The sequence below is a fragment of the Betta splendens genome, chromosome 8, assembly GCF_900634795.4.
Source record: "Betta splendens chromosome 8, fBetSpl5.4, whole genome shotgun sequence".
Classification (NCBI taxonomy): domain Eukaryota; kingdom Metazoa; phylum Chordata; class Actinopteri; order Anabantiformes; family Osphronemidae; genus Betta; species Betta splendens.
Genome location: NC_040888.2, coordinates 2,757,641 through 2,772,870, shown reverse-complemented (window position 1 = coordinate 2,772,870; position 15,230 = coordinate 2,757,641). Strand labels below are relative to the sequence as shown.

Here is a 15,230-nt window from a genome sequence, read left to right as displayed (position 1 = left end):
CTTAAAAATAGCTGCAGCACAACAAAAGGGCTTGAAGTGTCTCAGACAACAAGCTGAAATTTCAAGCACACAGCACAAAAACAAAACAAAAACACAGAGCAACAAACACAGAAAATACCTAATTACAGTAAAAGCTCTTGATCCAGTAGAATCACACACGGTGCCCCATCATTAACATGCAAATACTGAAGTACTGATAGTATTTTAGCGGGATGAACTGATTTTAGATCCTATGTTAAAGGAAAGTGAAAACAGCCACGCTGACATAATCCCACATGTTCTTGGAACAAACTGCAGCTGTGGAGCAGCGTGGCTCTGTCCATGGTGCTGAAGGCTCTAATTAATGGCACGGCCGGGAAAACTTCAGGCTCAACCCTCAAATCGCCAATAAATGCAAAGCTGCAGCAGTAATTTAAAGACAGAATGTTAACCTTTACGCACTGAAGCATTGTACGGTGAGTCATAAAAAGTTTGAAAGAGCCAAACTCTGTTCGTGTACAGATACACACTGTTGTTGTAGTTTGCAGCACACACGTATGCCTCCCAGTGTTTCTCTTTCTGTCTGATCACGATCGCACTAAAAGCATTAGTGCCTTTTACTTCCACCACATTATGGCAGTTTACGCCGCTCCTCAGCAAATGGATGTGACAGAGTCTTATGAGGCTGCGGAGGCTTATTCGGTCTTTACTAGATTACAGTGTTTTAAAACAATTAACAGATCTGGTGGCAGAACTCGGGCTGTGTTCTTTAACAGCGTGTCTCTGTGCTGCCGAGAACGGCCGAGAATGGGAATCAAATGTGCTTTGTTTGTGTTGGATGATTATTAGGAAACTATGGCCTTCAGCTGCTGCAGTGAACATGAACACACACACACACACACGCAAACGCACACCCACTCACACACACCCTCTGTTAAACGAGGCCGTATGTGGTGCATTTTGGCATGAACGTACACTTTATAGCAGACACAGAGGGGGGAAGAGGCCTATTCAAAGTTTATCAAACAGAAGCAGTGTGTGTGTGTGTGTGTGTGTGTGTGTGTGTGTGTGTGTGTGTGTGTGTGTGTGTGTGTGTGTGTGTGTGTGTGTGTGTGTGTGTGTGTGTGTGAGTTATTGCTGTGGTTCCTCTGTGAGGACTTTTTAACAAGCAGTCGAGCCCCCACGGGGAAATGCTGACAAAATAACATCATCCCTCTCTCTCTGTGTCTCTATCTTTGTCGTGCTGTTGACTCTGTTCTCCCATTCACCCTCTTTTCTAATAGGTCCAATATCTTCCTTTCTGTCTTACTGCTTTTCCGTTAACTCTCTGTCCAGAGGCTCTGGCTTTTCTCGCCTCCCCCTCTCTCCCTCCCTCCCTCCCTCCCTCCATCCATCTTGTCCTCTCCCTCACACTCGTTTCTGGTAATAAGGCCTGAGTTCTGCTACATTCCTCCAGGACTTAATTCTGAGCCTAAGCAACAAGAGTTATAAGACGCAGGAGCATAAATTCACAATTTGTCTGAAGAAACAGAGCAATAGAATAAATAACAACAAATAAATGTTTAAAAGACAGTAAACATCTGAAACATCCTCTCTTTCTTCTTGTTGCGTCTCAGTAATCTGATTACCTTTACTTTCTACCTCCTGTTCTTGTTATACTTCAGTGTTGTATTTTGCATTTCACACCTGCATGCGCAGAAATTGTTGGTATCATTATTACAGCCCGACTGTGATGATAGAGTCATTATGAAAATTGCCACCACTGTCAATACTGCCATTATAACCGTCATTAAATTTCTCTGCCTCTACCTCCTAATTTTCATGCCCTAGTTCCTTTTCCTGCTCTTTTCTTCCTTGTTTCATCCCCAGCAATTATCGTGCATTTGCTAGTGTCCTTTTCTGCTCCCACCTCACACCGTACTTTGGCTGAACCTACTGGATGAGGCTCATTCTCAATTTAATGATGCTTTAGTGAATACCCAAGTCAAATTTCAGCAAGAAACCTCTTGTAGGTCTCGAAGGCCAGAAGCAGCCAGACAGTTGTGCCGCTCCAGCATCCGTCCAACCCTGAGGATGACGTGACGCGAGGGGCCGCGAGGCCTGGGGCCGAATCACTGTTCCCACCAGCATCACAGCGTCTCCACTGGGGCTTCTGCAAAGTTCCGCAATGAGGAGCCGAGTTTGATCTTTCAGCAGGCAGCGTACGGGAGAACAAGGAAGCAGGATCAAAGAACAACAAATGCAACAACGTGTGAAGGCGATTCAGCGGTAATTAGCTCAGGCAAGACAACACCTCTGCAAATATTTTGATGTTGAACGAATTCACCTCGCGTTTTCTGAAATCGAGCTGACATTTTGTTTTCACACGAACTTCACTGGAAGCTGAATGTAATTATCTTTACTTGATGGGATTCACGGGGCCATCGCGTCTTATTAAAAACCTTCGCCGCGCATTTAAGTTGCTTTTAGCGCTGGTCACCTTCTTCGCGGCTGTCACATTATCGCAGTAACCGAGGGAACTGCTCACTTCGGTGGCTTTTGCTTCGACGGTGAGAGGGTATTGCTAATTCAGGAGCGAGTAATTTGAAATCATTCAGCGGTGTCCGCTGTTTAGCAAGCAGGGTGCCAGCGCCGTCCGGTCCGAGAGACCCTCCAGTTTTCAAACCGAGAATTAGATGCTGTTGTTTATAACCTTCTAGACCTCATGTTCTCTCTGTAAATATTTGTTCAATGATGTCATGGAGAAAATCGTTTCGTCCTCTGATTTCCATTTGAGCCACATTAGACCTGTCACCCCCCCATCATATCTATCTGCTCATAGAATGACATACTGTACTATGTTGGGGCAAATCAATAACGCATAATGCGCTGATAGTTTCCCTCAACGAGATGCATCGGTCAGTTGTTACGGTCGCCACCAACTACGCTGGCAATGATTCCTCTGCACCGACACTGAGAGACCTAGTTCAAAAAGGACAGGAGGGAGGATGAGGAGAGTAGAGTGGAAAACAACAGACGCAGAGAGGAACGAGGGGAAGCCACAATCACATCAACAAGCTGCCGGTCACATGTCTGACTCACGAGAAGCAACTGTTGATCACAGTCTTTCCTTTACATTAGCAAACTGTAACATAAGTGCTCTACCCCAAACTTCATCATCATCCCTAAGCTTTCCAATTTGCATTTGATTGGCTGCCAGCAACGCCTGCGGAGTAATTGGCCGTATTTCACTGGCCCAGCAGACGGACAGCCCCCCGGGAGGAGTCCATCAGGCCAGATCTGTTCTCAGCGCGGCCTCCACCCCACACAGACTCGAGGGGAGCTCCATAATGCCTAATGTACCTTTTGCTATCGCAGATGGGTCACTTACGTTTCTAGGCACAAGGAAGACGACGAGACAGAGAAAGTGGAGTGGAAGAGGTCGGCGTCCGAGAGCAGCAGGAAAGGAGCGAAGCGGGGGGAAGGAGGAGCGAGAGCAGCGAAACTACAAAGTGTGATGGAAAATGATCACAAGGAGGAGATAAATCTGGCTGTGATGGGTCCGTGCGGCGTCCGCGACCAGCGGTCATCCACGTTTGTGGCGTCAGCTGGCCGTCGTCAGGATCACGCCGGTCGGGATCAGCAGGATCAGCAGCGCGTCGACGCGCGGGTGTGAAAACGTAAAGTCACATTAAACATGACACGCTGACAGACGTTCTCTATAGGAACAATAGAACATCCTAGAACCAGTGAGCTACTGGAGACGCGGCGTCCGTCCTCCGTTGGGCTTTAACCAGATGAGAGACGGTAGTGGCATCTTTTACCATTATTCCTATGGAGAGAAGAGTTTTTGTCCTTCCTGGGTAAATAAACAGGAAGTGAGGCCACGCACAGAACAGACATGAGTCATGGGTGACGCTGGCCGGAGCTGCGGCGTCTCGTGTGAGGAGCGCCAGCGGTAACGCTATCTGACTGCAGTCATGAGGAGAGAGTAGCATCTGTGGATCAGCGCTCACACAGGGAACGGGAAGAGACTCAACTGGGTCACAAGTGCATTTGGACTCGAGGTCTGGAGCAACGTGGCTGTTTGGAGCTAAATGCTCCGCGGGACCGGGCTTCGCAGCGAGTAGCCGCGTTTTAATTGGTCGAAACAATGGAAGATTAATGAAGGTGAGCGGGGGAGAGGAGACGAGAGGGGAGGAGAGAGGAGATGAGGGAGGAAAGGAGAGGAGGAGGGAGGGGAGGAAGCCGCTGACCCACTTTGTAGCTCACAAAGTTTGAAATCCTCTTTAGTGAGTGAGTGAGTGAGTTGTGGCCAAGAATTTGGCAAGACAGCTTCACTGGTCCCAGTAATCCTCGCTCCTGACCCCAGACGCCATGAATAAAGCCCGAGCTGCTTCTATTTAACACCACATTAGCTTTTTACATCATCTAAGAACTTCTCTGAAACACAAACACACGTGCGGGAGCTCGACACGCTTTGTTAGTTTCCTCATTTGACGCGGTCTATTTTAGTCGCTCAAAACCCTCTCCCTCATTCCTCCCCTCTCTGATCCTCCTCCCATTGTCTCGCTCTTTCATCCCAGCTGCTTTTTCCTTCATCGAGTTTCCACCACGGCCCCGTTTGTGATTGTTTATTACATTCTCGGCCCTTTCCCTCAGCATTTTGTCAGCGATAAGATCGGCGCGCGATCGGCCGGGCCCGATGAGCGATAAGGCCGCGATGCGTTCAGGGAGCGCTTCTCTCCCGAGCAGAACGCAGTGATATTAATGAACACGCACACATGGGAACACGGAGAGATGGAGGAAGGGAGATTAGGAAAAAGAAAGAGGAGATAAAGCAGGAAATAGAAAGAGTTCACATATTTATAACCACATCAGCCAAAGGGCCAATGTTTTTCTGCTGCATCTTGTTGCTGTTTACCCCTGAATAAATAAATGTTGGAGCTCTATAAAGTTATTGCCTGTTTGAAACATGTCATATCAGTCGTTGTTTCCACTTGTGGACGTTCCTGGAGGACTCAGCGGAACAAATCCCCAGCTTGTCGTGCGTGGGAACGCGTGTCCTCAGACTGGTGGAACCCTGCTGTGATGGACCCCCAGCCGGGTTGCGAGTCAGTTCTGCTGTGAGTCGGGAGGAGCCACCCGGAGCTCAGGGCCTCCCATTAAACCTGCATGATCAGCTGCGTTAACAGCACCGTTAACAGGATTATGATTGAGCTTTCTCATGTACATGCTGTTAAAAGGCCGGCGTTACGTTAAGTGGACCTGTCCAGCACAAGGAGTGATCTCACCCTCGTCCACGCCTGCGACGCTGCGTTTAGGGCATATATAGTTTATGACCTCCTCCATCGCAGCCACTCTGGACCTACAGCTGTGAGCGTCGGCATGTAGGACGACAGACGGCGCTGAATTATTCAACGGACGCTAATTCAACATGTTGCAGTGACGGACTGACAGTTGTGGATGGTTCTAAAGTGTCCCGGAGGAAGACGGTGAACCGGTGCACAGAACCCAGAACCGCAGAGGGAACCCACAGGACGAAGGCTCGACAGACGAGTCGCAGACGGACGCCCGAGCGTCTGAGTGATGAGCTTTAATGGATTCCTGCCTGTTGTCTTCATGTTGATGCCATTACAGCATCCTGAGCTGTGGACACAATGAAAACTGGCAGCTTCCCTTCCTTCTCCCGACTCCTCCCCCTCTCTTCACTCGTGCTTCCAACAACAAACGCATCGTTTTCTTCTCCTCCTCCTTCGAGTTTCCTCATTTTGGCTGCAGTTTTTCCTTCCGGGCTTCGTTCTCTGCACGTTTACCTTCGTTGTTCATGCACCTCGTCTTCCGGTCGTTGCCAGTCTAGAATTTGGTGGGACACGTGGGAGACGCCGATGTACCACTAAGTGTGAGGACTGGTGTAGAATGAGCCACGCTTGTTGCAGCGGCTCTTGCTATCTGTCCATCAGGCTCTTTAGGGCCTTGGCAGGAAACCAGAGCCTTCCTCTGAATAAAGCAGGATTTATATGAGGAGCGCAGCGTGGCAGTGGCGACTGGAAGGCACCCAGAGAGAAGGAGCTGATCTCTTTATCGCTCTGTCCTGTATCCTATTAGACTATCACCTTTCATCACACCCTCTATTAAAAGGATAGAAACAGCTCCTGCTAAGCCGCACCCTCGTTTTACCTCGGCTCTCTTCAATCCCGTCCCTCCTTAACCCTTCGCGCTTCCTCCCAAAGCCTTAATGGCGTCGTTTAAGGGGACAGTGGCTCTGACTGCGACCGCCTACCTTCACCTCCTCCTCAGGGGAAGGTGTGGCCATAAACCCTGCCTTTGCTTCTTGAAGGCGACAAAGGTCGGTGCCTGTAAACGTGTCAGCGCCTCCACTGAGGCCCACTCTTAACATTTTTCTACAGGGGACAGTAAATTAGCATTCACTGTCTTGGTCCAATTTCTCTCCAAAGTAGCGACTGCTGGCTGGAGAAGTGCTGAAGCAGCACCGGGTCCCCGATATCTGAGACGCCGCGACAGAACCCCAGCGAGCGAGCGAGCGAGGTCCAAAAGGCAGTGGAGAGAGAGGGAGAGAGAGAGAGAGAGGGAGGGAGAGCGAGCGTGACAGAGGAGCTGCCCATGTCGACAAACGCCCCCCAACAATCGATGAGGGACAGACAGATCGCTGTTTAACAACCCCACTGGGACCGTACAGCTGCAGACCCCACACACACACACACACACACACACACACACACACACACACACACCATTAAAGCTTTTACTATCAACTAAGAGCAGATCTGTGTTTATTAACAGTGTGTAAATGTGTGTCAGCCAGACTGTCACCCTCTCCACATCCCATTCACCCTAATCACTGTCCTACTATGATGACGAGCCCGTTGTTCTCGATTCTTCCGTAATTTCCCTGCTTTACCTGCAAGTTTTGGGCGCATGCAGTACTTTCTGCTCGTTCCACTGCAGTTCAGTTTGTGTGCATGCGTGTGTTGTCAGGTTCACTGGAGGCTCAAAGGCAATCGATACGTATTTGGGCAACAGCTCAACATAATTATAGGGGGATACTGAGAATCACCCTGGCTGGACACTGTGTGTGTCTCTGAGGCCGAGTACGTCCTACCTGCCAATAGTCGATCTCTTCCCTGCAGCCCTTCAATCTCCCTCTCTCTCTCTCTCGCTCCATCTCAGCGTGAGCTCAGCACTAACTATGTACGGCTGCAGCTCTACGTTCAGGACACGTCACTGTGCACGCACGCACACACACACACACACACACACACACACACACACACACACACACACACACACACACACACACAGCCTGTTACGGGACTTGTAAATTTTAATGTGAAACACGCTGCCTTAGTGTCGTTTACAGCCTTTCTCCGACTCCCTATTTATATTTCATTTTTATTGCTGTACGATTCTTTATTTAACAAGGACAAGACACAATGAGAAGATATAGTTCAATGTTTATCCCCGCCTGTGCTCCCAGGGTGGAGGCCGGCAGCGGCGCACACGCTGGTGCGAGCTGACATCCGACACACAAGTATCAAGCCTTTCAATCACCTCCTGAAGTAGTAATTACACACTCAAAAAAAAAACTTGTTGGATGAACATAATACAATTATGGAAAGTATTTCCATCTAATTAAAATGCGTTAAGATAGCAAGAAGCTATTTCGCTTAGTGAACCAAATGTAAACAGGGTGAAGCAACATGATATATTCATGTTAATGTTACCTAATGACCATGGGTCAGTCCCACTAATGTTTTTAGGGTTGATTGAACATAATTTTCTTGGGTTATTTGATCATGTATAATATTAATACTTGTTACTTAATTTTATAGGGTAGTAACAAGTTAATTTAAATTAATTAATAAATTATGCTATACTAACACAACCAATGTAAAGTTATCAAATGTTTTGTGCCAACATTAGCTTTTCAAAATTACATACAAATAAAGTAATCTTTGAAACAGTATTTCTATTATGTAAACTAACATATATCCCCAGCTGGTGTGTAGGTTGGAGAAGACACAAAGCACATTGGATTTAGACTGGTTAGAATACTTTATAAGCTTCATAAAAACGATAAAACAGCTTTCAAATGTCAAAGGCAGCTACAAAATGTCACTAACATCCAGTATTGTACATACAGCATTGGGCCAATATTTCAAACAACTTTTAGTGGAGGGTAGCTGAGGTTGAGAGCATATAACAAGAGCAAACAACAACACAGCAAGTGGGACACTACCCAACTCATCCAGGACTTGAAACGATGACTACATCTTCAGGGTCATCATCTGCCTCTGCATCTTTGTGAATGACAAAAACTTCAAGAATTGTCTCTATCATGGCTTCTTCAAGGCGTCCACGATCTGAAATGTAAAATTAAAAAAGCGGATGATGTTATATAACACTTCAACTTTTAAAGCATATATAAATCACTTTAAAATTTTAAACTTACATGAAATAAAAAAAAAAAAACATTCTTACCATCCATTCTTTCACAAGGTTGCCAGGATCTTCATTGAGGAACACACACTGGGCTTAAAGGATGTACTCTTCTGACATCAATGGAGTTAGTCTTTAGGACAAACAAAGTAATCACACAAAAAACAAAACAATTTTAATCTATTTTAGGGAACAATTTTTATTCAAGTGAGTAGCTGTCACTAACATATTACGACATAGATTTTTTTCCCATCATCATACCTGGGTTATGGGAACCATGATGCTCTTAATCTTTTGTCCTTGAATGCCGCCTTCCTTGCCAAACACCGTTTTCAGGTCTGAAGAATAACCATCCAGCATGGAGAAGAACTGTTGCAGCAAACTGTTGTAGTCCTCTTAAATTTATTCTTAAAAGAAAAAAGTACACAAGTTATCAATGCACTGAATGGCAAATGTGTAAACAATACTTTGATACATTTTAATATATTTTGTTTGTCTGATCAGAATCACATTGTATATATATAGACATATTTATTGACCAACCTCAGAAACACAGAAGAGAGCAGGCCATCTGGTTTTGAACTCTGTGATGAAGGGTTCATCTCTGATAACTTCTTGCCTTGTGTTTGCGATAGTTGTATCTACTAGAAAAAGTCACGCTGCACTCCTTGCATCTCCAAATACCTTAGAGTCTATTTATCTTATTTCTTTTCATTCCCTCTTACCTTCCTTTTTCTTAAACAACTTGTGGACATGTAGACATCTGACGCGACACTAGCAGATGATTCCCTGTCCTGCTGTCTCTTCTCAGCTCTAGAATGGGACACTTTCACAGAATGGCCATTGGAGGTAAACACCAAGAGACACATTTTAGATGATAAAGAACAGGTTTCAAGTCAAAATAGCTGTAATAAATTAGGAAACCAATTATGTGCTGTGAAATGAGTACACAATCTTATAAAAAGGTACAAATGTTAAAGCTTAATTAAATAAATACTTGTGTAAGCAATTTGATTATTTTCCTTTACCGTGTGAAACAAATAGATTTATGATAATACGATATACAATGCAAACAATATGTAGAGTGAAATAACTCAAACACCATTTTGGTAGGTTCGTGTAAATTACCTCAGGAAATGCATAGCATGACAGCACATTTCTATTTAATGCTCATGGGTTACCTTTCCATTAGGGCAAGTCTCTGTACTTCTGTTTTCCGTTTCCAGTAGTTCTCTGCTCTAACACCTGCGGACGGAGAGTATATGTCAGAAAATATTGCACCAACCTGAACAAATGCCGCTGACTCGTAAAATCCTCGTCGCATCCAAACCGACCGAGGGGCAACGCTGATGTCGGTTATTTGAAATTTGAAAATCCCGCGCCCGCGCGATGAACTCGCATTGGAAATACGTAAAAGTCTCATTCCTAACTGAGCAAAGATCGCCGTTTAACGGCTATAAAATAATATAAAAAATTACAATATATATATATATTATTGCAGATAAGCTTATTTAAAACTAGCACGTTCTCAGTGTTGTACGGAAGCTAGCTAGGTTAGCTTGTGAGCACAGGCGCAGTCACATAACACGGATACGTACTCTAGCTAATTAAACATCCAAAATGCTAAAAGGCACTATATATAGCTACTAACAACATTTCTGCACCCATGCGGTTTTTTATTCAATGGACGTTAAACTTACCTTCTTGCACACATCATGAACAGGTGTTTTCCTTTACGTCAGGATCCTGAAGAAGCGGCAGGGCCGTAGTCCAAGTTGTGAATTTGCTCATTACTGCCACCTTCAGCTCTGGACATGTTGTTGTCTAAACCTATTTTTATTACGTTGAGTTAACATAAAATATTGATGTAACCTGTTGAAGTTGTTACATTTACGTGATTTTATTATGTTCAGACACAAAACAAGAATTTATATTGTTGAAGTTGCATGTTAAAATTATGTTAATGTAGCATGCACCCAATCCAGGTTTTTTGAGTGCAGCGGAGAGCTTGAACACACACAGCGGCAGCGGCATCGGGGTCGCGTGCGCGTAACGAAGCGGGATTTGATGACACTTACATCTGTATTTGGCAAACAAGCCCTGAGGCGCCATGCAGCCGGCACGTCACACGCGTGATGGTTTCCTTCTGAGGATGTAGGAGCTGTAACACGCAGTCTCACAGCTGGCTCACCACTCACGGCTCTTATTCTGAAAGGAGCAGCTCCAACAAAGGCTCGAATGCTCACTGCGCAAATGCACATTCATGCAGATACAGTCACACCTGAACCCTGTTAATATTCTTTGAAGCATAATTACATTAAAGAACCAAGATCTATTGTACAGAGGCATCTGAGTCCCTGGACACACACACACACACACACACACACACACACACACACACACACACACACACACACACACACACACACACACACACACACGGATGACGAACCACCTTTTATCCTATTTGTCAGTCCATGTGTTGTGTGAAAATATGTGTGTGCATGTGTGTGTGTGTGGTGGCAGGAATCTCAGCAAATCACACCACTCTGCCTGCAAAGCCTCATGGGAAAACTTAGTACTTCAGGAAGTCTTTGTGAAGGAGACACAGCAGGGACCCAGGTGTGTGTGTGTGTGTGTGTGTGTGTGTGTGTGTGTGTGTGTGTGTGTGTGTGTGTGTGTGCGTGTGTGCAGAGAGAAGGAGCATTAGAAGAAGATTTGTGCAGAAACATGCAGACATTCTGTCCAAGTTAAAGGTTAAAGATGACTTCAGCCGACACAAAACATACACACATTTTTTGGTAAAACACAGGTATTTTTATTTTTCATCTAAAAAGCCTGGCGCCATCTTGTTGAGGTAAAAAACCAAATCCATGTCAAACGAAGGCCTGCATTGCTTTAATGGGTGGAAGGGTTCTGAGCTCAGTCTTCATCTGCGAGCACCTAGATGCTAAAAATAGCTCAGGATTAAGGTTTGGACGACATTCCTATCGCTTCCTAGTGAACACTGTGAAAGTGACGGGTCTGTCTGCTGCTCGCTGCGTCCCACTGTAAATCTTGTCTTATCTCATTCGGTCCTTCCCTCCAGCTTCTTCTCATCATTCCACTTAAACTCTTCCACTAATGACTTCCTCCTCATCCTCCCTCTCCCCCACTTTCCCTCCACCCTCACCCTCGTTTGCCTTTTGTTCCACTTCCATCTTCCTCAGAGTAAAAGTCACAGAGGTGGAACGGGGGGGGGGGGGGGTCACGGCTCACAGAGTGCATGTTCATGGCTAATTCGGTCTGCTCTTAACATTTAATTTACCTCATCCCATCTCATGACTGAATGTTTGACCTTTCACAAGAGGTCAGGAGCTGAAAAGTCATGAAAAGCTCACACTGAAACATCCTAGAGATGGTATAAATACACAGAAATGGCATAGAATGCTGAGGAAGGACTAGCTTTGCTAAAGAAGGATCATCGGGAACAGGAACGGCTGCAAGACTTCTTTGGGACTGAGGTCATATTGATGCTCACATTCCTCTCCACTTACTTTTTCCGCATCTTTCTTTCCATTTGTCTAGCTGCCATTCGACCATGCATGCAGAAATAAGGCTGATGGCCCTGCAGCTGTGTGTGTGTGTGTGTGTGTGTGTGTGTGTGTGTGTGTGTGTGTGTGTGTGTGTGTGTGTGTGTGTGTAGTGCCTGCACAATGATGACGCTCGTAGCGCGGCCTCATGAAGTAGCAACAACCAAAGGCCTGAAACATGGTTGACGCTAACTTTTACTATGTTTCACTGACAATTATCAGATTGAGATTTGATTGGCTTGTTTCTCTGAATTGCTGCTGCATCGGCCATCGAGGACATACTGTACAGTGAGGAAGATGTGTAACAGGTCAAACTCTAGCTACTGTACAACGGCTTCAAGGTTCCCGACAAAAAAATTGAAATGTCAATTTCTTTTAATGTAACAAAATGTTTCAGGTTCAACGTTTTTTATTATTTAGTTATTTTTTATAGCTTGAACGTGACAGGAGCTCATCGGTGGGACGACTAAATCTTATTTCATGCTCGTTACACATACATAAACACGGCGTCATTCCTTCATTAGCCGCGGCCGGCTAATTGGGCTGACGCACGGAGGAGCGGGAGCGGAGAGGGCGAAAGGGTGAGAGAACACAAGATGCTATGAACACGGCGGAGGGGAAAGAGAGAGAGGTTCACGTCATCAAAGATGGTGCAGATGGATGGAGAAGAGAGATGGAGCAGATAGAAGGAGCAGATAGAAGGTGCAGATAGATGGAGCAGATAGATGGAGCAGATACATGTAGATGGAGCAGATAGATGGAGCAGATAGATGGAGCAGATAGATGGTTCAAGGATGGGAACCAGTAAAACAGAAAAAAAAAGTGCTTGAAGGCAACGCGTGTGCAGCCAGTTGTGCCTGTGAATGCTTCTATGAGGTCCAACGTTTTTATTTGACTAGTTCGTTGATGGATTTGTTTTGGTGGGTCTTCTTCCTATGAACTCTCGTCTCTCTAAGTGGCCATAAAGCTGCTACAGTAAACTGAAGCAGGAAAAGTGCTCTCCTCTGGAGGAACGCTCGCTGTTTGCTTCCACCGCTGTGAAATCAATACGGCACAAAGACGCAAGTATCACGCTATCGATACTTACATTATCAAAGCACCCTCAGTGTTTGAGCTTCAGCCTCAAACATGGAAGCCACACACTCACACACACACACACACACACACAAACACACACACACACACAAACACACACACACACACACACACACACACACACACACACACACACACACACACACACACACACACACACACTCTGCCAAGTGCGCGAGACAAAAGAGACAGGCTTTATTGTCTCAATAATTACTTTACACGCTACGCTCGCTCTGGAAGCAGACACACAAAGCGCTCCAGAGCCATCGAAACGCGCCCGTACAGTGGATTACACGTCTCCCCGGTCGCTACCAAACACCGTCATGCTGCTTCTGCCACCAGGAAACAAGGCGCCAGATGAGCAGGGGTGTGTGTGCGCCCATGTTGTCTCTCACGCTTTCATCAGAACAGCTTTAACATGTGTGCACACATGCACACGCACACGCACACGCACACACACACACACACACACACACGCACACACTCAGATAAGCACATCTAACAGACTATGAGCCATAAAACGCAGCCTTGCAGCAATCATGAAACTACCGATGAATCGCTGCCTGTGAAAAAAAAACCACCACCACGCAATTTCCTTTGTTTTGCGATAAGTATCTTGCTCAGGCAGACGCGTCACATTATGTTGGTTTATTTTGTCAGGCAGTCAAAGAGTCGTGACGTGAGGGTTTGACAAACAACTGGAAGGATTGGCTGGATCTTGGCCTGCAGCGCGCGTCACGCTTCCTTCCAGCCGTGGCAGGACTCACAGAGAGCATCAAACGGCCCCTGCAGACCTATTAAGACCACATCCAGCTGGAAAGTGACCTCAGGGCCGAACGCGGGGGTTGTTACATCCCATCTGCTTGGAAAACACCTCAACGTTCCCTTGGAGGAGCCAGAGGAAGGACGCCGCCTGCATCACTTTGCTGCTTTCACACTAATCTGACCCACGGTGCAAATAACTAAGAGGAACAAATAAACAGAGACGCGTCCAGCAGACAGTTACGCTGCTCAGTTCGGAGCCATCGGCTTTTATTGGGACCAGTTCCTCGCAATAAAAGTTACATCTCAGGTGCTTTAACGTAGATCAGGAAAAGCTGTGCAGAAGCCGCGAAGATGAGAAACAAGCCCTGACCGCAGCTCCACGGACGCGTGGGTCCAGCGAGGAGGTCACGAGCCGCGTGGCTCCACCTGCAGCGACCTACGACTCCAGCGACCAGTGCCTCTGTCGCGGAACGGCCCTCGAGCGGGACCGCGAACCTGAACGGCCGCGAGGCCAAACGCAGCGCGCTCATTGAGGAATGCAAATGTGTGGAAGACGAGCGTCTCCAGGGAGGACGCGGTTATTAAATCACAGCCACCGAGCGACATCGCTCATGGTATGGATTCCCATTCTACGTCAGCTTCCAATCCTAATAGATTTTAAATCTGGATAGAAAAACCCTGAGTGGCGCAGGGTTAAGAAGCACTGATCCATGGAAATCCATGTGAAAAGCCAAATTCTAGTAACCTTGTGTAAAATGTCTACTAAAGTAGCCTCAGATCTTAATCTTGGTGAAATGCGTTATGCATGGCTTGCATTGCTGCAGTCTTATTCATCTCGTGTTGAGCCTTTGATATCCGCAGCAGTCAGACCGGCGCGCTCTGCAAGGCTGAGGATATCACACAGAATATCTTCGAGTCGATCGGGGCTCATTATCCCATCTAATAAATTTATTATCACATAAGCAGGCGTCCATGTGACCAGAGGCAGATGTTGGCTGTGAATCTTTCACCGCAGATCGCGGCCACTGCAGGACAGAGCCTTCATTACTGCGTTGTTTTCTGTGTTTACATCATGAGATGGTGTGGTCAGATTTCATTATCGGGAGCCGGGTCGGCTCGGCGGAGGGACAGATGCTGCCAACACGGAGACAGCTTTGCAGCGCTAGCCTCCGCTTCCTGGCATGGACATATGTGGGTTGCCGGGGGCTGCGGCTGTCACAGGCTGTAGCTGCTCTCGGAGCGAGCTGATGCGAGTGGATGGAGTGGATGCGATTGGCTGATGGGAGCAGAGCTGCTTTGTTTGCTTCTGAGCAGCTCCAACATCTGTATCAGACAAAAGGCACCGAAACATGTGCAAACTTTAAGATGTGCACACAGTTA

The 15,230-nt window shown here is 46.4% G+C and overlaps 1 protein-coding gene and 1 long non-coding RNA gene across 7 annotated transcripts in view; both read right to left on the bottom strand.

Annotated features, from left to right (window-relative positions):
• Positions 1 to 15,230, bottom strand: part of grin2aa (glutamate receptor, ionotropic, N-methyl D-aspartate 2A, a) — a 77,824-nt gene that overhangs the window by 34,824 nt on the left and 27,770 nt on the right. The window lies entirely within an intron of this gene.
• Positions 8,011 to 10,399, bottom strand: LOC114860865 (uncharacterized). Of its 5 annotated transcripts, XR_008695306.1 has the most exons (7): positions 10,119 to 10,387; positions 9,600 to 9,663; positions 9,144 to 9,244; positions 8,962 to 9,059; positions 8,680 to 8,825; positions 8,461 to 8,551; positions 8,011 to 8,342 (listed from the first exon to the last, which is right to left on the bottom strand). It is a non-coding gene; the product is annotated as an uncharacterized LOC114860865 (long non-coding RNA). The 5 variants fall into 5 exon arrangements; XR_008695305.1 differs by having other exon boundaries at positions 8,962 to 9,062; positions 9,144 to 9,663; positions 10,119 to 10,399; XR_003786686.3 differs by having other exon boundaries at positions 9,144 to 9,663; positions 10,119 to 10,399.